The 25,085-nt window shown below is 37.2% G+C and overlaps 1 protein-coding gene across 4 annotated transcripts in view; it reads left to right on the top strand.

Annotated features, from left to right (window-relative positions):
- The first annotated feature begins 325 nt into the window (after positions 1 to 325).
- LOC105223795 (CUGBP Elav-like family member 2) overlaps positions 326 to 25,085 on the top strand; it is a 329,720-nt gene continuing 304,960 nt past the window's right edge. For 2 of the 4 annotated variants that reach the window (XR_007421401.1, XM_049446813.1), the window contains exon 1: positions 326 to 951. The gene's annotated coding sequence lies outside the window, so the exon portion shown is untranslated. Of the gene's footprint in view, positions 952 to 11,038; positions 11,187 to 25,085 lie in introns of those variants that run through there. The other 2 variants (XM_049446816.1, XM_049446814.1) reach the window with 2 other exon arrangements.

Raw genomic sequence — 25,085 nt, 5'->3', positions numbered from 1 at the left:
ACCATGACAGTGTAATAATCGCCAAACGCTTATCTCTAATTGCCTGCAGAGATCACTCAGAGATGCCAGCCATGTGATGGTGGCCACACTGCCGCAGCAGCACCGCCTCTCAATTCTTAGCGCTGTCTATGTATGTATTTCGACTGTGTGACATTTAATGCTTTTGTTGTTGTGTTTTTAGGTTTTTTTTTGTTTTATTGTAGAACGCATCCCACCCAATCGATCCTCTTCGATCAGTTCAGTTTGTCAGCGTCCGTTGTCTTGATAACGTTCTCATTTACATATTGTTTTATTCAACTAAGCGATTCTCGATTCTGCTTGTGCATTCGAACTCATCGGCATACATATATACGTACTTTCAAAAAACAAAAATCGAAAAAAATAGAAAACACTTTCTTCATTGCTGTTTTGGTTACAGTTTAGTGCGTCGTCAACCGATAATCCCACTTGTTCGCTTAGTTTTGTGCTGCATCACGTAATACATAACGTTGTTTCTGCTGTGAAATTGTCCAATTCGAAAAGTGTTATTGTCTTCGTTTTGAGAAAAAATATTGAAATCGTTTTTTTATAGTTTTGTCAAAAGTAAAACGCTGCCGTCTTATATGCTATATACATCTATATACTTATATATACATATATACAATAACGTATTGCATTCGTTCGTTACGTTTAGTTATTGTTACGTCACTTATCGTAACGTATTGTCTTCAGCGTTTTACAGTCGTGTTTAATCGCTTTAAAAGCTGCGTGAATTTGTGCTGAAAATCCAGAAAAAACAATTATAAACCTTTTGGATCCTTTGATAGCGCTTTATTGTGGGCTTAACTGTGCTTGGTGTTCCTCGAAAAACAAAAAAAAAATCAAAAAGCGTTCTGAAAAAATCAAAAATCGCTTATATACGTACATTATATATATTTCTTACTAGTAAACTTGTCTAGTTTTGTATCATATGTGAGTATCTAGTTCTAAAGTTCGTTCCAAATGTTTGTCTTGCCGATTTTCAAGTGTTCCAGTTTATTATTTCATTACAATTCCGCCTCGCACTAATCAAAATGGTCTGAGCTCAACGTGTATTTCGCCATGCTGCGCAGTGCAAATTTGAGCGCCAATGCAACCCTTCACTAATACACGTTATTTAACGTTATTTATGTGTGGTTTAACTATATGTACTTTCTTTGTTGTTTTTTGTGGGTTTTAAATTCTTTCTGCTACACATACATGCATACATACATATGTATGTATATATAGCACATATTTATATGGAAAATTTTTGTTGTTTATTTGCTATTTGTTGAATGTTGCTTGTATGTATGTAAAATATATTTTGAAATATATTTCTTAAATCAGCAGTGTTGCACGTGACTAAATAATTTAATCAATTTCTTTCAAATAACTAATATTTGTTGAGTGTGAGTATAGCAACTGCGATAAAGCTAACTCAAGTTTACACAATAATTTTCCGCAGTGTAGTCTGTATTCATATAATAACATTAGTTAAACTGTAAAACATATGTTTTATAGGCACATGAAAATATATTGAATTCTGAACATTGTGCAATAAAAAGTTGACAATAATATGTGAATGAAATAAATGGCTTGCACAAATTTTTTTTAATTTAATCAAAAAATTCATAGATTTTCTACTTTCGCAATTGCTGAGAGGTAATACTCGGCAACATAAGGATTGTTTGTAAGGTAACAACAGGTCAGTTGAAAAGTACCCGTCCTAACCCAGTACAACATATTTTTTGCCAAAGTTTTTTTTTTATTCCACGTAATTCCCTTCAAGGTACACTGATTATAGAGACCCTCCAACTTTTCGATCATTTTTATACCCTCCTATAATATATATATATAAGTGATCGGGATGATGAGACAAGTTGAAATCCGAGTGATTGTCTGTATGTCTGTTCGTCCATGCAAGCTGTAACTTGAGTAAGAATCGCAATAAACTTGGTATATGCTCCTTGGACGTAATCGGACCACAAAATGCCATTAATCGAAAACCTATAAAGTGCCATAACTAAGTAAGACATAGAACTGTAATTTTGCACTGGGGATTGCAGTAGCAAGGTGCATCAGTGCGCAAAAAATTTTGAAAAAGTGGGCCCGCTCTATAATAAGTTTAATGTACATATCTCCTAAACAATGTTTCGATGCAAAATTTTGAGTTTAATACGCTTGAACACTTCCAAACACTGCTCCGAATCCTCAACTCGTCCTTGTTGTTCGTCTAACGTGAGCTCGCGCGGATACCCATTGTTCACAGAGCAGAGAGTTATATACGGTCATTATTTTTTGGACTTTTTTGATATTTTTGTCAGTAGCAATTTTTACTGGACGTCCACTACGTTCACCGTCTTCGGTACGCATTTCACCACGTCTAATCCAACTACCAATCCTTGATGGTTGATTTTTCCAGACGGAGTGTCCGGAAACTCGTCACCAAAGCAAATTTCTGTTTCAACTGTATTTTTCCCCTCAAAATGCAATATTTTATCTGACGCGAAACTGCTTTTTACCCTTTTTTTACAAAAACAAAACTTGATATACTACTCAAACTAATGTAATTCACAAATAAATGATCCGACAGCAGTTAAATTTATTCAAGCGCCTTGTGAAGTTTAAGTTTAACTAAAAATCTTAATTCTAGTAGCACCATCTTTGTGTTAGGACGGAAACTTTTCAATTGAGCTGTTATATTATATATTGTAGACCTACGAAGATGTAAAGGGTGTTTTTTCGGACATATGGTTTTCATTAGAAATATTAAAAGTCATATAATTTAATGTTATGGCCAAGAATTTATTTTTATTATAAGGAAATAGAGTAAAAATCTAGTAACAGCTGGTAAAGGACCGATTCCGAAAAATGTATTGCCTCATTGAAAACCATACCTCTAAAGAACAACCGGTAATAAGTATTAAATGTTCCGAATCTGATGAAGGTGAGGAGATGAATTGATCACCATCTGTTTGACAGTGAGTACGCAAAAAGATGGACGTAAAGGGAGCTCTATTATTAAATTCTATTATAATTATTTTGTATTATACGGTTATGTCTTATAGGCTACTAGAGTTATATTACAGATGCCATTTATGGACATCTTGACATTAACTGGTTGTCTACGAGGTGTGTTCAAAAAGTATCGCGAATCGTAACTGACAATTTTCTTCGATTGCAGGGGCGTGGTGCATCATGAGTTCTTGCCACAGGGAAGAACGGTCAATAAGGAATATTACCTGCAAGTTATGCGCAATTTGCGCGAAGCAATCCGCCAGAAACGCTCGGATTTGTGGAAGAACAAAAATTGGCTTTTGCACCACGATAACGCCCCTGCTCACACATCGTTGCTTGTCCGCGACAGCCACCGTATTCCCCAGATCTGGCCCCCTGTGACTTTTTCTTGTTCCCTAAACTGAAGAGGCCCATGAAAGGACGACGTTACGCTTCTCTTGACGAGATAAAGACGGCATCGAAGGAGGAGCTGAAGAAGATAAAAAAAAAAATGATTTTTTGAAGTGCTTCGAAGATTGGAAAAACCGTTGGCACAAGTGTATAATATCTCAAGGGGATTACTTTGAAGGGGACAAAATAGATATTCATGAATAAATAAAAAAATTTTGAAAAAACACAAAATTTGCGATATTTTTTGAACACACCTCGTACTTAAACAATATATAAATTTAATCAAGGTGTTAAGACTGTCTAACGCAAGAAATAGAAAGCCATAAACTTTCAATAATACCTTGAAATCTAAACATTGTTAAGCCTAATTTACGCGTTTTATGCCTAATTAACAACTTATAGATAACTTTAGTATCAAGAGAGGCAGACAAGACATATGGTGTATAGCATTTTTCTTCGATAATAGTTAAAATCGAGTAATATATATGTACCAAACCACCATATATGTTTCCTTATCATAACTATTAGTCAACACGTGAGTTACATGTCTAAATAATACCAAATGAGCATGTCAACCTACACATTTTGTTATTCCGTAAAGGAAATTCGTTATTATTTCTGGTCATTTATGTAGTACTTTATGCCTCCCAGAAGCTTAGTTACATATTTCCATGAAACTAAAACGATGCGTTACTCCAGCCAGTAGGTACCAAAAAACAGCGCAGTTAATGCAGGACTTCAATATTGGCTGGTGTTCAACCACTACTTCTAAAAATACTATATACTTATCTATTAAATATAATAGTTTAAGTCTTTCTCTCTACACTTGATAAATATTTTATGTGAAGTCCTGTGAACCGACAAAATTTAGAAACTACGAAAATGATTAGGTCTATTCCATACCAGATACTCATTTTTTAATAACCTTCTTGGGATATTAGATATAAATAGAATTCAGTTTTTTCCACATTTTCCCCCAATTACTGGAAATACCAAAAAAAGATTGAACTTTTTCGCTCTTATTATTTACATTTTTAAGACTTTTTTTATATCATAGCTCCAAGTTATTTCTTCAATTTGTTTACTTATTTGGAAAGCTGGTAAGTACAATCATTTGATTAGTGTTGCTTTAGTGTTTTTCAGATCAACATTAATATCACATTTTTTCTTAAAAAGGAGTATTGGGAGTATCCAGAATTTTATTCCCGATTTTTATTTATTTAGTAATTTCATCAAAAAGGCTTCTTCTTGACGCTTAGGAAGAGCGTTAGACTCAAAAGATTAAATACAATGTAAATTTCATAAAGAAACTGTAACCTCGATTAAACATGGTTGTTTGTCCTTTTTTAAAAACGATTCTCTAAATGAATTTTTGTGAGTGGACTTTAACTATAAACGACAATAAAAAGGTCATTGTAAAGTTAATATAAGGGTTACATGAGTTCCCTCGGGTATAAAACAGCTTTTTCCATAAATTTTTTTCTCATATAAAAAACTTAATATTTTATTAGATTTTTTTATTGTTACAAACATACACTATTAGCAAAGAAATTCTGAAATTTTTGGAAAAAAATATATTAAACTCGGCCATTGCGGCGCCATTTCCGTTGACCCCTCGGAAAAAAAGATGCGCCCGCAATGGTAGGATAACTCTACGAGTATATCTAAAGTGGAAAAAATACGCGTTTTAGTTAAAATCTTAACTTAAAACTTGGCCGAAGGAAAAAATAAAACTGAAAATTTGATTTTTGGCAGACACTTTTACAAAAAATGAACATTTTAATGAAAATTTCGCGACATTTTTTCAAATAGTTGCAATCGAAAAAAAATCCTTCGACCAAGTTACTACATTTACTAATATTTAAATGGAGAATTGAAAGCATCCAGAGCTCTAAAATCTATGATTTATATTTATATAGAAGATATATTTGTTTTCATAATATCTCATTCTTTTGTGGAAACAATGTGAGCATCGAACTATTTCTAGATGATTAGAAATGTAATTATTATAGAGATTTTGAGTTAGGTTAGGTCTTCTGCGTAAATTCAATGGCATGCGATTTCGTAAGTGCTCATTTGTGGAAACCGCCGATAAACGGATCACAATAGCATATAGTTGCCATATAAACGAAACGATCAAAATCAAGTTCTTGTTTACTTTGAAAACTTTTTAATTTCTCAGAGTCTTATAGCTTTGGTAGTTTCTTTTCATTGTTCTTAGTACCAGGAGCGCAAGCTTAAACACTCCATTAAAATCTTTTTAAACGTTGTCCTCTGCTTAAAAAAGTTTCTCCAATCAAACTTGCTAAGAAAATCACATAAAAAACCCAAACGATGTTATCATAGGTATATTTATAGCCACATAACCTCACATTTAGTGCATGTGAAGCTGTCAAACTTTCTTGTGAATGGAATTAAGTAAAACTACATTTTGTGGCGGGAAGTACGGGAACTTAGAACTGAGAAAAACCCATCAAGAAAACAAAACTCAAGTCGACAAATGAATTATACAAACAACCAACTAGTAGAATGACTAAAGATTACAATGAGAGCATTCACGCAGCATATAATTACTAACAACAACATTGTCATTGTTGGCAGCACAAGAATGGATGCAAAGCAAATAGTAGAACTTAGCGCATTTCCACTAATGCAAAGCCAACGCCGGTGCTTTTCGCTGATGAATGCGCAAAAAGCAAAAAATTTGTAGGAACAGAAGAAGAAGAGACGCAGAAAATGACGCTCAACAATGACTAAGCTGTAGCAGCGATAATGGACAGGATGATGTGGCACGATGAGGGTGCGGTGGGGTGGTTAGTGTCGGTAATCAGGATTAACGCTATACATCAACATCCGCCGACTCGGCTTATAAATAATATGAAAACTTCAATGACTTTTGTTTTTGTGTGTGCACTCGCTGTTGTCTCACGAATAGTTTTGCTTGGCTAATTTCATTAAGTTAATAAACAAATCGCGAGCTCATAAATGTCAGCATGTAATGAAAGAGTTGATAACAATGGCTTAGGATACGAAATAATATAGATAGAGATTGAGAGATAGAGATAGAAGTTCTACAAGTCACTCTAAGTGTTTTTATATTATTTAAGCGAAAGCCGGTAGGGTTTCGTTAAGTGTAAGAACTTGGCAAGAAAGCTCTGTAAAGTGGGATTGTGTTTTTCTTGTATCTCATAAATCTGCACGTGTAGGACTATTCTTAATTTCACTCATCCGTTACGATGCATAAATATGTTGCCGGATTAACGGTTCATTCATTTAAGCAAGGTAGGAACCTTCAGGTCAGGTGCGTGAGCTGGGCTAAAATTCAAGATCATGGGATTTTAGATCTTCCGTCTTCTCCGATGCAGGTGTGTGGTCTGAAAGCCGTTTCTTTCGATGACATAAGCTAAAACCAACTGGAAATTTAATATTTTTTAAAAACGTTATTCAAGACCGCAACCTTCGATGTTAATGTCAGGCGAGCGGGCTCGGTTAAAATTCAAGATCATGGGATACAACATAAAAAAAGCTTTTTTTTACTATAAGGAAGGAGTAATCTTCGTGCATCACCTAACACAACTGGACGATGTCAAAAATAAACTTCTTGGCAGTTGATGGTCAACACCCAGAACTTTTGCGACTGCGATACTCTTCTACCCCAAAGAAACCGTAAGAAGTTCTCCGAACTACTTGGAAAGTCAATCTCGGCACAATTGTAAGTCTTCTGACCGGACACATAGGTACACATGTGGCGCGACTACGAGTACGTGAATATATAGGTTAGGTTAGGTTAATTTGAGTGCCTTTAGGATGCTTGCGTTGTCGCAAATTTTAACAGACTCTGCGGTCTCACTATCGATATCTTTCTAGTGTATCATACGTGGAGACCTCAGATGCTTACAGCGTAGTCTTTCCAATGCGAGACAAATGCAGAGATGCTCCCTTGTTTCCCTGTTGTCTTGCTCTAGACATTTCCTGCAGTCTTCTTGTTCTGTTAGCCCCATTTTGTGGGCGTGAGTCACCTTCAGACAGTAACAAGTTAGTAATCCGATCATGATCCTATAGTCTCTTCTATAGAGTGCCAATGCGCCCTTCCAATCTACCGTTTTGCACCTGAATTTGGCAGTTTTACACTCAGGTAGGTCATTCCATCGGGCTTAAATTTTCTTTACTCGTGCTTCTGTTGAAATTGTCGTACAGACAATGCATGGGTTTCCCAATTTTGATTAGGTTTTCGGATGTTAGCCGTACACCGTTCTTGGCAATCTCGTTGATTATTCTATCTCTTTAAGCCTTTGTGACATGGCTCTCAGGACAAGCCAGTAGAAATGAAGTTGCTTGCTTCTGGTCACACTTTCTACTATTGCCCTGCTTCCCAAGACGCTTCTGAGCGATATGCGATACGAGGTTACAGTCTATATTTCTGCTTGTCTGTCTACGTATATGATGACCCTGGAATTGCTTACAGGTGCATTAAAGGCCAGTTCTGCGGCTTTCGCAATAGCAAAGACCTCAGCTTGAAATATACTGCAGTGGTCCGGCATCTTAAAAGGCTGCCTTATGTCTAACTGTGGACACTAAATTCCCGCACCAACACCATCATCCATTTTCGAGCCAATCGTACAAATGTTTAGAGTGTTGCGCGTAGTAAAAACTATCGAATTCTCCACTTTACTCTGCCACAAATAATATTATCGTAATGATTACAAAATATCTCCGCTTTAGAGCCAATATTTCTAAAACTCTCGCATTTGTCTTGTAAAGTGTAAGCAATCAATGAGCAGACCACTATCATTACTACCGAAATCGAGTCAACTGCTGGCGGCAAAGACAAGAATGTCACACATCGAAAATGCCATTTGAAGGAAATGTGCTCTGCTGATGAGAAATGAATGGAGACGGGAATAGTTTAAGGAAGACATGCAAGCAAATTTAGAAAACAAAATACAGAATAAAAAGTAAGAAAATCGGCAATCGACTCTGGCAGGGTGAAGACAATTGTTTCAGGTAAAAATTCAAATTGCAATTGGCACGTTGCCAGGAGTTCATTTAACGAATAGAGGGCACTATGTGAGTGAAAATAAGTATAGGCTAATTAAATTAGTGAGAATCTAAGCAAATTAAAACCAAATATTTATTTGATTTGAAGAATATGCCCAATACTTTCTTCATCTTCTTTTTTTATTAGTGGTTATAGTCGAGTTTGCAATAGCAAGCCAGTCGTTCTTCAATTGGAGATTCCAAATGCAGCCGGATCCTTCTCTACCTGGTCTTTCCAACGAAGTGGAGGTTTTCTTCTTCCTCTGCTCCTCCGGCGGATACTGCATCAAAAACTTTCAGAGCTGGATGTTTTTCGTTCATTTGGACGACATGACCTAGCCAGCCTAACCGCTGTCTTTTAATTCGCTGAACTATGTCAATGTACTCGTACATCTCTTAGTTCCATCGAATGCGGTATTCGCCGTGGCCAATGGGCAAAGGACCACAAATCTTCCGGAGAACCTTTTTCCCGAAAACTCGTAACGTCGACTCTTCAGTTGTTGTCATCGTCATCGTTATTGTCAACTCAGTCTCAGGTGCTACTTCGATCTGTTGGAAAGTAGTTAGTTTGTTAACGGTGGGATTTAATCTCTCACAGTCTCCCTTTTTCTGGATTGGGCAGAGCATACTTAAATTCCAATAGTCGGATGCCAGGATTCGGTGATCTCCCATTTTGAATCCTAGACCGCATGCCCTTATATCGTAATCCTTAATGCATTTGCGGTGGTCGTTATTAAAAGGTTGGTCCTTATCCGAGGCTGCTGTTTCCTTTTCAATGGGGTACCAATCACATTTTAGTAATATTTAAACGAGAATGCTCGTCAAGTTTCAACTTGATAGTCAATTTAATAACTTTCAGAAATTCCGTTACTTTATGACCTACTTTAGTTTTGCACCGAGTCAAGCAATCCATAACTATTTTTGATTATCTAGTGAATGATTTAGAGGCCTCGCTGTCAAATACCATACCATACCACACCAGTATAACGTTTATCCAATTAAAGGATATTGTACTGGGAAGCAGTATGTGAAACGAACCATAACTCTAACTAAGAGGTTTGCAACGTCTAAATAAAAAAATTCCATAATGATCTGGAGTATCTGAAAATATTGTTGTTATAGAGTGCCTGATAGTATATTCCTCTGTTTAGTTTCTAACCATCCATTAGCAAGTTACATGAGCCATTCCAAAGTTTCATTGTTGTAAAACTATTGGTAGGAGGCAGAGAGAAAACCGCTATGAGCTAGTTCAGCCATGCAGCAATCTAAATAACCAGAGCTGGGGTTAAGGTCCAAAAGAATGTCGGAGTATCCGTACCTAGAGCCATCTATGCAGCTAGCTTCTGAGGGTACCAGTTTCGGTGGTCGACGGATACTTTAATTCCAAATATGTGGTGGAGACTCTTAACTTAAAAAGGCATAGGTGCTATTTAATAGATACGACTCTCAAAATTTTTTCTTAATAAGAAATGTTTTTATCTAGGATTAGCTCCAACTCAAAGTTTTTATACTATCAGCTGGAAGGTGACTAATGGGAGATTTTTAAGAAGAACGAGCTAAACGTACCTCAAATATTTTAGCAAGCTTCAGTTGGCTGGATGATGCCTTGATTGATTCTCTGAAGCTGCGTATTTAAGATGCCCTTGAACGTTCGGAGATTAAAGTTTTGGAAAGAATAGATAGCTAAGGGCAGCCTACATCCTACAATTGAAAATGTGCCATTTGTTGCACTTTAAAAGGAATTTCCAAATATCCAAAGAGTTCAGTCGGGATGCTTCAACCTTACAAGCAGTCTGGCGAAATCTGGATAGTAGTGGAGAAAGTGTTTAGATATTCCCATCTCATCTTCCTCATTGTCACTTTGACAAGGTGCATCTTCCAAAATATTCAGTCTCAGCACGTAGTGTCAATGGGACAATATCCAGTTAGGACTTATCGTGGCTGCCATATGAACTGGTAGTTCAATGGACCTTTTTCATACCACTCTAGGCCAGAAGGCTTTCGCAATCTCACAAGTACTTGTTGAACTCGTTTGAAGCCCTTAATGCACGAATACATACTAGTTCTCATCCTGATGGAGTTTGGGTAAGGAGGCTTTTCCTTGCAAGCTCATCGGCTTGATATTTTCCGACGATTCCGAAGTGGTCAGGCCATAACTAGTCTGTAAAGTTCAGAAATGAGGATGGTACTAAAAGTTATAGCTTTCTTTTCGTTCACACTAAATCCTCTGCGAACATTAACACTTCCCGAAAATGTATTTTCGATCAAATTCTCATTGAAGCAAATGTGTTTTTGTGAAGTTTTTTCTACGAAAACAAATTTTCATTTTTTTATTAAACATGTCAAAGACGTATAGTTAATAAAAAAAAATATTCTTAGTTATTAAGCACATTTTGCAAATAAAGCCAAATTTTTTTAAGTGTTGTGAAGTGTACGATTTGGACAATTATATGCCATTTATTGCCGAAATTCCTTGACTGTGCTCAGCTTAAATGTGCGATTTTTGAAGTTAAATTTCAAGTACCATTATATCTTTTAAAAACAAAAAAAAAAATCAAAATATTGGAAAGTATATGCAATTGTATATTACAAAAAAATTGTAAAACTGCAAGTTGGAGACCACCATACAGCCACGCCTAACACCGTGTACGGGTTAACTAACTGTCCCACGGAGAAAGTTACCGACAACCACACACCGTCTCGTATACTGTGAACAGCGAAGAAGACATTTTGCAGTGAAGGTAAGTCGAGGAATAAAGTTGAGAAAGTGTTTCGTGTGTTAATACGAGATCAGTTGGATACTTAAAACCGCCGTCCGATGGCGCTATTAACTCATTTTGTTTTGGTAGTATATTTCGTACTAGACATCGTTCTACTCGGACAATAATAGTGACCGTGAAACTCCACGACGGTGATTTGCGCTTTTAAAACGCAAATCGAAGAAGTTTCAGTGACGTTTCGTGACCGTTGACGAATCATGGATTCTTTAGTACACACCAGAGATCAAAAAATTTTGGAAACCAGCACCTTCCAATCGATCGAAAAGGTGGCGAGGAAGTATTTCGCGTGTTAATACGAGATAGTTCGGTATTTTGAACCATTACGCGTTAGCTCTATTGTTTCAGGGGAAATTTACTATTATTAGTAATACTTGTACATTTCGTACTAGACATCGTACTACTCGGACAATTATTGTGACCGTGAAACTCCACGACGGTGATTTGCGCTTTTAAAACGCAATGCGAAGAAGTTTCTGTGACGTTTCGTGACCGTTGACGAATCATAGATTCTTCACCACAAACCAGAAATTAAAAAACTGCCGAAACCGGGTTCTTCCAATAACTCGAAACTTCGATGTGTAAAGTTTTTTGACATTAGCAAGGTTTGACCGACTTCGAGGAGTCAAGTTGAGAAACTATTTCATGCCTAGTTCGAAATTTTGAACCACCACCAGTTGACTTTATTGTCTCAAATGAAATTTACTATTAGTGAAACTCCACAACGGGGATTCGTGCGATTAAAACGTAATCCGAAGAAGTTTCTGTAGCGTTTCTTCTGATGTCGAAACTGGGATCTTCCAACCGACCAAAGAGGTGGTGACCGACTTTTTTTTAGTATTGGTAAGGTGTGATCGACTTCGACTCCATTTATGAAGTATAAAATGGTCACTGGTCTTTAAAAGTCCGAATAATTGGATTGATTCGAAATCGAATTGCATTAAGATTCGAGACCAACAGATGATATAAAGCGATGTTCTACGATAACCACGGTTGAATTCTAAGAACTTTTCGGATCGCCTCCGTGGTTGTTATCTCTAGGCAATACCTAATGGTCAAATTCTTCATTATGGACGTCAAGAACTCTTCCCAACTGCTTGTAGCATAGATATTAGGCTTTCAAGGCTACCAATTAAGCACTTTGAGCGCACTCAAGGCGACTGAGCGTTGTGACGGCAGCACTGTGGATGTTGGCCTGGGCAGAGAGACTCTCATTACTAAGTTGAGGGCCGCTCTAATCGAGGCGCATTCACTATTGTTTCAGCAGGTGCAAATAAAGCGTTGCAAATGACAATTCTCACTTTTATTAAACAACCATGCAAAGCACTTACATCACACAACGACATACACACAGGCACACAAATGTGTAATATTACAGTTATGCCTATAAGGTCGGTCAATTCTGGAGCCTCAGATCGGCAACAAGCACCACTAGAGAATACCGGTCACTGTTATTGCACTTTGTTGCCTACAGCTGCTGTTGTTGTTGCTGTTACTGTTAGTTTCAAGTACCTGCAAGTGTATATGTGAGTTCGTGTGTATGTGTGTGCCGGTTAGTGCCATCGATGATGGTCAACTTGATAAGGATAATCGTGAAAATGAAGATGACAATGATGAGCATTAGACGATGGAAATGTCCTCAAGTGTATTTGCATTCATGCTAATGAAGCTTCTGCAGATTGTTCACACACTCACACTCGCACATACACATGCAAATTGCCAACAATATCGGTTGTTCTGCAATGCACTACTGGGCTGGTACTTGAGTGGAATCTTCGATGAGCCTTTGAGTGCGCTCGTCGCATGCTGTTGTTGATAGCATTGTGAAAAGTAAGAATCATCTTCGGCAAAAGCTATTGCATTTCATATTACAGGCAGCTATGGTCCATATAAGGCTTTACTGTTATTTGTTTTTCGTGGTATGCTTTAAGTTACAGGTGTGCTTGGTACGCAATAGGAAGCAAAACATGGAAATAACCAAGAAAGCTGTTTAATTACTGCTCCACTTTGTTTTAATAACGGTAATGATAAGAAGAAAGAAAAAATAAGAGGAAAAGAAAAGCAAATAAGTGAAGGTCGCAATTTTCATAGATTTTTTAATACATTCCATCTATAAAAATTCTATAAAGCCTTACTTAAAAGGCCGAATATCTCGAGAAGTATTAATGATAGCGATTTTGACCTCGAACCTTTTTTATAGCAAATAAAATTTCCTACAAATTTGTCATGTACATTTTTTCTATAGCTCCTGTCATTTACGAGATATATACAAAAAAATGCGAAATTCTGGGAAAAATCGGGTTTAGAGCCCCGTACTACCTCACCGGTGTGAGTTACGACTTTGTTGCACTGGACACTTTTGTAGAGTGAACAATTCTGAGAAATATGCGTTTAAAGTCAAAGCGATGCCATAAAATACCTCTGATCTGTAGGAATTTAAAGATAAAAACTCACGATTGTAGTGTATTTTCTACGGAATATTTTTACAGGCCGTGGTCCAGTTCTTAATGTTAACATTAAGGACTAAAATTTTCAGGGAATTTTTTTTAGAGTATTTCCAATGTACTGAGTATTTCATGACGGGACTGAAAAAATTAATAGTTCAATACAAAAGTAAAAAAAAAAATACCCTAATATATATATATATATCGTCACCTGAAATGCAAATTAACGTAACAACATTTTCAGAAATTTACAGTGGCATGAATGAAACACGGAATAAAATGGAACATGAGTGAAACAAAATATTAATATTGGTTAAAACTGGTTTATATATGACTGCAGAACCAGAAAATGTTGAACATATTTAATATTATGTATACAATTTGAAGTAGTGAAGCGTAATCAATAAGACACTCAATTTCGAATTTTTTGATGATACGTTATTTTGCATTTCAGGTGACGATATATATAATCCGAGTCCTAAATAAGGCCAAACAGAAGCAGAGGAAGTGTTCTGGTGTCTCTCTCATGCCTACTTGCGTGCACTTTATATTACTTGTGTCATCGTAAATTATGTATTTCCATAAAGCAATATTCATAGAAACTTACGTATTTATTGACAACTAGGAAACTAGGACGGTTGATTTTCTGAAGTTTCTCTTGAGGAAAATTTTTCACTAGAAAATATATTTTCTAGGAAAAGTAGTAGTCACCAGGCGTCAGGTTCGGAATTAAGGATGGAAGCAGTTTATAAGACAACATGAATAGCCTGGTTTTATAACAGTCATGTCTAGCTTGATAATTGATATTATAGAATCTGACTAAAACTGAAATAAAACAAGAAAAAACGTTAACTTCGGCTGCACCGAAGCCATCACAGGTGCATTTCTTTTAGTAACTATCTATTCAGTTTGTATGGCAGCTATATGCTATAGTAATCTGATCTGAACAATTTTTTCGGAGATTATATTATTACCTTAAGCGGTCATCCATATCGAATTTAGTGAAGATACCACGTCAAATGCCAAAGTTTTTCGTACAAGACTTTGATTCCGATCATTCAGTTTGTATGGCAGCTATACATTATAGTGATAAGATATTGGCAATTCCGACGAATTAGCAGCTTCTTGAGAGGAAAATGACGTTTGCAAAATTTCAAAACGATATCTTAACAAGTAAGGAAGGGCTAAGTTCGGGTGTCACCGAACATTTTATACTCTCGCATGATAAAGTGATAATCGAGATTTCATTATCCGCCATTTACATTTTTTTTATTTGCTGTAAAATTAATTAGAATTAAATTCTGAGAGATTTACCGATATTTTCGGGGAAAAATTAGATTAGGTTAGGTTAGGCACTGAGTTCTTCGTGTTCGATATCAGGGACCTTGAAAAGTTATAAATTTTTCCACAAGGGATACCTCAGCTCAAATTCTGTATTTGTGTTAAGTTTTATTCCGCTATCATAATTGGTTCCCAATGTATATATTATACAGAGAAGGCATCAGATGGAATTCAAAATAGCGTTATATTGGAAGAAGGGGTGGTTTTGAACCGATTTCGGCCATATTTCGTACATGTCATCAGGGTGCTAAGAAAATATTATTTACCGAATTTCATTGAAATCGGTGGAGTAGTTCCCGAGATATGGTTTTTGGTCCATAAGTGGGCGACGCCACGCCCATTTTCAATTTTAAAAAGAAGCCTGGGTGCAGCTTTCTTCTGTCATTTCTTCCGTAAAATTTAGTGTTTCTGACGTTTTTTGTTAGTCGGTTAACGCACTTTTAATGATTTTCAACATAACCTTTGTATGGGAGGTGGGCGTGGTTATTATCCGATTTCTTCCATTTTTGAACTGTATAGGGAAGTGCCTGAAAGAAACGACTCTATAAAGTTTGGTTGACATGGCTATAGTAGTTCCCGAGATATGTGCAAAAAGCTTGGTGGGGGGCGGGGCCACGCCCACTTTTCCAAAAAAATTACGTCCAAATATGCCCCTCCCTAATGCGATGGTTTGTGCCAAATTTCACTTTAATACCTTTATTTATGGCTTAGTTATGACACTTTATAGGTTTTCGGTTTCCGCCATTTTGTGGGCGTGGCAGTGGGCCGATTTTACCCATCTTCGAACTTAACCTTCTTATGGAGCCAAGAAATACGTGTACCAAGTTTCATCATGATATCTCAATTTTTACTCAAGTTACAGCTTGCACGGACGGACGGACAGACGGACAGACAGACATCCGGATTTCACCTCTACTCGTCACCCTGATCACTTTGGTATATATAACCCTATATCTGACTCTTTTAGTTTTAGGACTTACAAACAACCGTTATGTGAACAAAACTATAATACTCTCTTTAGCAACTTTGTTGCGAGAGTATAAAAACTGAGAGACTAGTTCGTATATATACAGACAGACAGACGGACATGGCTAAATCGACTCAGCTCAACATACTGATCATTTATATATATACAAGGTGCGTACCAAAGTAAACGAAACACACCTTTCGTAAGCCCAAGTATTCGGTCAAGATGCGATAAATCGATGTTTTGGACTTGTTCAATTCCATTTCCATGTATTTCAATGATGGTTTTGGCTGATTTTTGATGAATTTAGGCACATTTTCGATGGAATTTCCGGTGATCACGGATTTTGATTGGCCCACATGTTGATCGTCGTTTATGTCCTCACGACGATTTTGAAAATGTTGAAACCAGTCGTGCACTCTGCTACGGGATAGGCAATCATCGTCATAAACTTGTTTTATCAATTGAAACGTTTCGGTAAAAGTTTTAACAATTTTAAAACAAAATTTAATGTTGGCTTTTTATTCAAAGCTCATTTTCGCAGCGATAACACAAACATACTGACACTTAAAACGCAATAACTTCACTTCCTATCGATGAAATACCATGAAATTCTCACTGGAAAATCGATAAAAATAGCAGATTTCAACGCACTAGTCGACATATAGATGGCGCTACCAAGGGCGCTAGATTCCTGTTTACTTTGGAACGCTTCTTGTAGTAAAATTGAACCATAGAGTATAGATTTCATTACACCATAGCCGATTTATAAGTCGGTATCTTCTTTTACTATTTAATTATACTAGTCTATGTGATTTATTCCAGTTGTTTGTTCGATTAACCTCCCCTGCATATGTTACAACCTTTATCCACAGTGTCACATCATTAAATTTGGATGTAGTCCTTAAAATATGTATATCAACGGCTAATGTGTACGTATATAGCTCTTTTGATTCTGTTTTCGGTTCATTCGCTGATTCATCACAATTTGTTGGCAAGTGTCAACCTCTGCAGTCCTCAACTAAGTACTTATGTATGAACGGTTAACATTTCGCCGTGAATGACATACCTCAAAGAAAATGTTGCACGACAGAGTGTATTTAATGCCATTGAGGAATTAAGTACGCACATTTATTTCAGTTATTTTAAAGATAACAGATTGTAATTGGGTGTATTTATGGTCTTTACATATAGTTTAAAAATATACATATATATATATATAGATATATAGGGTGTCAGATTATTTTTATAAAGTACTAGCTGACCCCGCAGCCGTTGTCCTGCGCGAAATTATGTGTTTTGAAATGAAAAGACAAAAATTCATATTTTATTGATAATCATTTATTTGCTATTTGTCTACATTTTTCTTCAATGCAACGCAGCTTGATAAACAAAATTTTTTGGTTTCTGTTCCGGTGCGTAAATGTACAGAGAAGATGGTTTTCCAACTCTTGAGCACGCCACGTATATCTGGCCGTGTGAAAAACATAGCATTTCCAAATGTATGCCACCCACTATGCGACTATTCTGTTGATCGTCATTTTAAATTCAATTTTCACTGGAAACGGAATACTTTTGAACCGAAATGGCAAATCGTTAGAACTCAAAAGAAATCCGTAGAATCAAGCATTCTGTCCCTTATATTTGATAGGTGCATCCCAATCAGATTGCGATAATGCGGTGGCATACCAGGCCTCTCCAAAGAATTTACAAATTCCACTGGTAATTCACGGTGTCGTCTTCATTGTCAGACGATCGATCGATTTGTATGATTGCAAGTCTCCTGGAATTTGACTTTGAATTTTCCAGTTTAAGTCAACAACATAGGTATTTGTGGCAGCTAAGATTGCTCGTACACTCAAGGAATCGTACTTACGACAGTTTGGCCAATGTTCGTATAAACTTTCGTGATGAGTCCATCTTTCGTGAATTGATAAACGGCATATGGGATTGATATCAGACCATGGGAAGTATCAATCAGTATTGACCCATTTCCAATTCTTAGCGTATGCAATGTAAAATGTCTTTGGCAATGTAATTTTGGTCGTATCCCATAACCTGGATTTGAAGGCTGATCATTGCGAAATGTGTGTGAACTTCAGTGGCATTCGTTTTTCGGGTGGATTGTGTAAGTTCATTCTAATGCATTAGTTGAGAACACACCTGGATGTCCATCTACTGGATGACCCTGCTTTCTGCGTAACAATTTCTTCGATGATGCATCCCATGTATAATATCAACGTATTTCGAATAGAGCAATGTTCTCGCAAACGGATCACTGACGGAAGTTGAGAAAAAACTCGCTAATGTTAATTTTGTTGCTGGTGGTGTTTCTGTTGACTGTACTGTATTCTCTGGGTTGAAATAGACTCTTTGGTCATTCTCCAAATTAACTGCGATACGCACAACTGTCGGAAAACGTTCATGAATTGCAAAATTAAATATCCTACAAAGCACTTTATTTCAGTTCACGTATCGACCGTGTCGTTTAAAACCAATAACCGCCATGTTGCTTCCTATGGTGACGTATTTACAAACGCATTTTATCGATTACACCAAACTACAATACGCAACATTCACATGACTTTTGAATGTGAATTAGACAATAGTGGCGAATATGGTACGACCCATGTGTTGTCAACTTTGATGTTAACTTCGATATTTACGCCGATAGAGTGGATATCCATCATTTCCAGCTTGTGTTTCAGAAAAGCACATGGATAATGTTTCGCGCATTTATTGTCAGGCATACAAACCGAATTGTAATTGTGGTGTCCGCAAGGTCCATGAACCATGTTGGTTTTCATCACTTCATATAATACTGGATCTTTCTCTGCATCATTAATTTCCGCAGAAATGAGTTCATCAATTTGATCTGGTGTGACAACCATCCACCATCCAAAGAAGAATATGTACGTGCGACAAACCTCTCTTTTGCCACTCAACAGAGTACATTTAGCATCTAACAGTACCACATATACCTACACTAACCCAAGATAAACTCCATGAAACATCGTGACGATCGCTTGCTTATTGACCGCGATCCATAATTCCGCACGTATGTCACCGCATGCTGGGAGTACTTCTTGCCTTGCCTTGCCTTTGGCTGCCATACTTTGATGGACCGATATTAGGGGACCTCTTCGTGGCTTCGTAACAAATTTCAATCTGCAATTGACCTCTTTGTGTGAAACGCACGTAAAGTTTTCACTGAATAATTTTTCTTTTGAATAGCCGGAATAAAAAAGCAAGCTACCGAAATTGAACTATTCAAATAATTTACAAATCAAAATATTGAAAAATAAAACAAACAAAAATTGAAAAAAAAATGTTTATGGAAAAAAGACACTTTTTGGAATTATCCTAAAAAAAAAAGTATTCTCGATGTGATAAAAACTTGATCCACAGATGTTGCCTTTTACTTTGGCATCGTTTTGTTTAATACACGTTTACGCCAATTTAAGGTTTGAATATTGGATACTGCGATGGTAGCGCCATCTATCGGTCAAACATTCCAAATTTAAAAATTGATTAAAAATGAAAAAATAATTTAAAAAACATTTTCCAGTGGACCAAATTGTAAATATAAACCATTCCCGAATCTCCTTGAACGTACACACAAAATTTCATCAAAATCGGTCCATCCGTTTAGGAGCAATTCCAAGGCAAACACACGGTCAGAAGATTTATATATATAAAGATTACAATTTAATAGGTATTTGTGGTTCCTCAATTCTCCATTCGGTATGGTTTAACTGTGCAATCTTCTCAAAATATTTATACCTGAAAATAACAGGAAGGTTATCTAGTACAACTTTATAGCAAAGAGTTCGTGGACGAAATGAAATATAATGTTTTGAATTTCTTTCTGCTTTTATCTGTTGTTTGTTCGATTTTACATTCACCACTCTCGAGCTTTCCATTTTTAGGTTAATTGCATCGAATAGATTGTTGTCTATTACCATTTTTTTCAATTCGAATTTTCCTTGTTACAAAAATATAAAATTAAGTATTAAGAATAGAATTTGAATGAGGTTTGCAACCTACGGTCTATTGTGCTCTCTCGTCTATCATATGCACTCACAAAAACCCTGCACACTGAGGAATTACCAGAACTTGCTAGGCGCTATTGAGGTGATGTGATTCCAACCTAGATTTGTGGATCCAAGCGCCTTAAACCTGCATCTACAGATTGCTGTGTAATCTAGAATTAGCTGCTTAGAGTTTCCAAACAAAATCATCGACAGTTTGCCAAAGATGTCATGTACATGTTGGACAGCTGCTAAGATTTATTTCTATCCATTGATTTATAGCAAATACCTCTGCTTGAAATATGTCCCATGGGCAAAGAAAGTTCGGTGCGCAGTTCTGTAAAGTCAGCACATATACCTTTCGATGTTTTTAAGGCGTCAGTGTACCACTTTATTGTGCTGCCCTTCCATAGTAGGTCAATCGTGGAATCATTTCAATTAGCGTTACTGTCGAGGGTAACTTTAAACATCTGTGTGAAGTTTACCTTTTTCGTAAGGCAGTCTCTTCGAAGGAGTGCGAGTGGTGTATCTTCTACTAAGGCCGTCTTTTGCTAAGGAGATATTATCCTCTAATTTAAATACTGCTCTTCTGCCAGGAGCGACATTTTATGATTCGCCGTCTGATTGATTACTATATGGAGGGCTATAGCTTTAGCATGACTTCAAGTCCTGCAGCTGACCGTGTTAGTAGGCTCTTTGAAAGCATACAAGATACAACTCGTGCAAGAACTCAAGCCGCTCGACCTTCCCAAGCGATATCGCTTCGCTCTATGAGCTCTTGAACAGTTCCAAGAAGATGGGACATTTTCAAGCCAAATTTTGTTTAACGATGTGACCGATTTCTGGCTCAATGGGTATGTACACAAGCAACATTGCCGCATTTGTGACAAAGAGCAACCTGAAAGAATCAAGAGCTGCCATTTCATTCAGAAAAGCCAACGGTTTTGTGTAGTTTGTGGGCCGGTGGAATCATCGGTCCATATTTCTTCAAAAATGATACCGGAGAGTACGGAACCGTCAATGGCGACCGTTATTGCGCCATCATATCCGAACATTTGATACCTGAAATTGAAGCTCGTGATCTGAACTTCATTTGGTTTCAACAAGACGGCGCTACTTCACACACATCGCATCTATCAATGGATATTTTGAGAGAACACTTCAGTGAGCAGGCAATTTCACGTTTTGACCGGTCGATTGGCCACCAAGATCATATTATATCACTCTGTTAGACTTGTTCCTGTGGGGATATATAAAGTCTGAAGTCTATGCGAACAATCTCGCTTCGATTCAGGCCTTGGAACAAGAAATCACGAGTTCTTTCGCCAGTTACAAGTAGAAATACTCGAAATAGTCATCGAAAATTGGACTCAACGGTAGTAGGACAACGGACAGACCATCTGAGACGTAGCTATCATTTGAAAGAGGAACCTTGAAATTGATCACCCTTTATAAGAACCATGTCCGTAAAAACTAACACCCTCTATTTTAAGTACTCAGTCTCTAAGTTACATACACTTCAACTTGTCTTTATTCCTTTGAGTACTTTTTCACGCAATTTATTCGCATAAGCAGGTTTTCTCTGCTACTAATTTTACCTTATCAAATGAAACCACGTGGTGTTGCCACCTGTGTACAAATTATGTTCTGTACTTGATGAAAAACACCGGTATCGCTGTATATATGTATATACCAATGTCAGTGAGCACACATCCGGGAAGGGTTTATAAAATCTGAGATTGTAGCAATTTTCTTTGCGTATTTTTAAGGCGATTTGTTGTTGCTTTGGCAGCTAATTAGCGCGCAACTGCATTGACTCGATTATATGACTGTATATATTTATATATATACATTTGTATGTAGGTGTGTACTTAATGTGTGTGTATGTATGTAATTGTATTTGTAAGAAAAATCCTCGACACATTTACGACTTCTTCTAATTAACTTCTCCAAGACGATGGTATTTGGACATTGCAGTCATTTAATTGGCTGTTGCACAGTTTCCAAGTGTCGGTTGCATGTAGCTTAATCACTTTGAAATCTTAAATGTGCTTCGTCACTCGACTTAACAAATACACACATGAATGCTGCTTATACGGTTATACTTAACGACGGTATTTGGTCGAAGCAACTCTTCAACGACTTTCAGCGTCTTTTGAAGTTGGAAGGGGAAACATTAAAGAGTGAAATAAATATTTGTAGCACGCATACACCTATTTAAGATGGAATTAATTTAGCTAATTGCATAATAAAGCACATTTCAATGCACCACTAATGTGACTGTAAATAAGCTATTTCCTCGTTCTCGTAGTTTTAAAGTTACTTGCTCAATTTAGTACAGAGTATTTGGGCTAGAATTATATAAAAGTTCAGGATCAACTTAATACCTTTAAGTAACTGGTATTCTTTTATAGGTACTACAGTCCATAAGTCTTCGATCTCAACATGGATCTCAACACGCATCTCACTTGGACCGCTTAGAACGGCAGTCCGTTGTGGTACCCATAAATCTTACAATTCAACAAAGCGCCATGAGTAGAAAGTGCTTTGATGTTTCCACCTTATACGAGTACTCATCCATAGAAATTTGACAACTAGAGTCCGCCAAGATTCCTACTTTTACGTGTCCAGTAAGAGCTCCCACGATTGTGGCCAGAGCAACGTCACTCAAGGGAAGTAGTTCAGTAGATCTCCTGCATTCCACTCTAGGCCAAAACAATCTCACAGTCGCGCAGGAGCTGGTCACCAGCTGCATACTAATTAGGCACGAGGTCCATTGGTTTAGTGCTACAACGCAAGAAACTAATGGAAGCCCAACTCGGACCCATTCGGATATGAGCGTGACAAGAATGCCCCTCTACGAAGCTCATCGACTCTGCAGTTCTCAACGATTCCGTTATGACCCGGCACCTAAACGAGTCTGATAATGAAGTAGCTCCATGCTATTTCTAATGAGGACAGACACTTCTTGACTGGGCTTTTGGGGCACAGTTAGCGAGCTCAGAGCTAGTATTGCCGCTCTGCTGCCATCCATAATAGGTACATATTGTATATAAAAGGTGAGAATCGTAATTTAGAATAGTTTACGCTGGGGATTTCTGGGACGAATAATATTTTTTGAGTTCAGTTTCCTCCCTACATCTACTAATCGGTTACACTCCGACATATTTTACCATCGACTCTACTATAGAAAATCTTTTTGGCTGATGCGACATCATCCATTCTTACAACTTGACCAAACCAGTGAAGCCGTCGGATGTTTATTCGCTGGACAATGTCATAGTCGTAGTACAGCTCATAGTTATCGTCGTTTGTCCGATACATAGGTCGTCGCCAACAAATAAAGGACCTAAAATATTGCGAAGGAATTTCCTCTCAAGCACTCCATACAGAAGCAGGGTTACTATAAGGGTCTTGTAGAGCGTTAATTTTTAAGCATATTCTTGCAAACTTTGATGATATCTCGTTTGCCACTCGTTTAGGAAAAAATATTATTTGTAAAGAATTTTATGGAAAGAGATCTTAACAATGAGACCTCACAATATTTTGGTAATGATAATAACTAGTTTCGTGAAGTCAAGCGTCTCAATGATACTTGTAGGATTTAATATTAGACGGATAGCTCCAATACGAGCAACACATATTGAAGGAAAACAGCAAACAACTTTGGTGCATCCAGGAATCAAAGATAACAGTAGTTTTTTTGTCTGACCAATAAAGTAAGAACTGCTGTTGTTGTACACAGACTCTCTTTAAAAACAGGCTTAGGACCTCTCCTTCGTGGACGAAACTATTATGAAGGAAAGGCCTTCCAGTTCCAGTTTCTCTCGATATTAAGGACTTTAAACTATACTGCTAATGTCTCGATATACTGAGCTTTTCTCATTCCCCTAATATTTCCACAAGTTGCCCGCGATCTCTTAGAATGGCTTCCATAGCAAAATCAATTAAGCTTGGTAAAAACCTTTAAAAATATTATCTTTGGAACATTTAGTAAGAAAATAATTCCGTGCCCTTTTATACTATAAGATTTAGGTACAGGAATCTCTAGGAAGTTAGTGTTCCTGTATGGAAAATCTTATAAATTCATAGAGATTAATTAGGTTTGGCTAGATGGCCCAGCATGGCGAGGGATTACTTAGACTTTATGTACAGTCTCTTGAGAAGCCAGATGAAAAACTCTTGTAGTAGTAAATAAGCTTTCGGCAAATCGGCTCTGAACTAATCACAACTCTGCTTAGGTGTTTTTATTTTCATTGTCGCTAATTCATCTGGATGTCTTAAAATCTGTGATCCGGGTTGTTTTTGCCTTGATTGACAAAAGCGGAACATTCGGGGAGCAAGTCTTGAGATGATTCTATCTTCTTCTAGACAGCTGGTGTAGTAAGATGCTCAATCTTACTTCATAACTTTCGATCGGACAGTGAACGGTTACAACTCCTACAACCATTGTAATATAACCTTACTGAGAGGGATGATCGCTTCCGATTTACCTCGGGTCGGAAGGACTTTGCGACTACACAGTTGGTGATAGTTGAAGAACGTTTGTTGAGCTTGTCTGGGCCGAACGGTCCGACAGCAAACTACAAACCAACGGAGCTCCTACTCATTCACATACTGCAGTTTTTGGCCACCTACGCAAACCAGTCTAATTCTAAAGTAACTTGATGGTTGAGATAAGAAGTCTAGACAACACTTCACTAGTGTTGAGCGTACAGTCAGCGAACTCAAGGCTGATATCACTGTCCAGCTATCAGAGTGGCGGCTATAACCGCATAAGCATTGTCTATGCCAATAAAGAAGAACTATCGGAAGGGAGAATCACCACTATGAAAAAAGCTGCGTTCCGAAGCAGTAGATCTACTGATGCCTTTATGGCAGCTACCGCCGTTTTGAAGACCTAAAACTGATGGAAAATTCACGACAGGTTACAACTCCAACAACCATCGCACCTCTTCTCCAGCGAGTCGTCCCCTCTTATGCCTCTCCGGAAGATATGTGAGTAGAGAAACAACAGCTAGATATAGGAGCGGCCTGTTAATCCAAGTATTTTTGAATGATATCAAAATGTGTGAGGATT

Source organism: Bactrocera dorsalis, chromosome 1 (genome assembly GCF_023373825.1).
Source record: "Bactrocera dorsalis isolate Fly_Bdor chromosome 1, ASM2337382v1, whole genome shotgun sequence".
Classification (NCBI taxonomy): domain Eukaryota; kingdom Metazoa; phylum Arthropoda; class Insecta; order Diptera; family Tephritidae; genus Bactrocera; species Bactrocera dorsalis.
The sequence above is the reverse complement of the archived record's forward strand: the minus strand, read 5'-3'. Positions and strand labels throughout refer to the sequence as shown.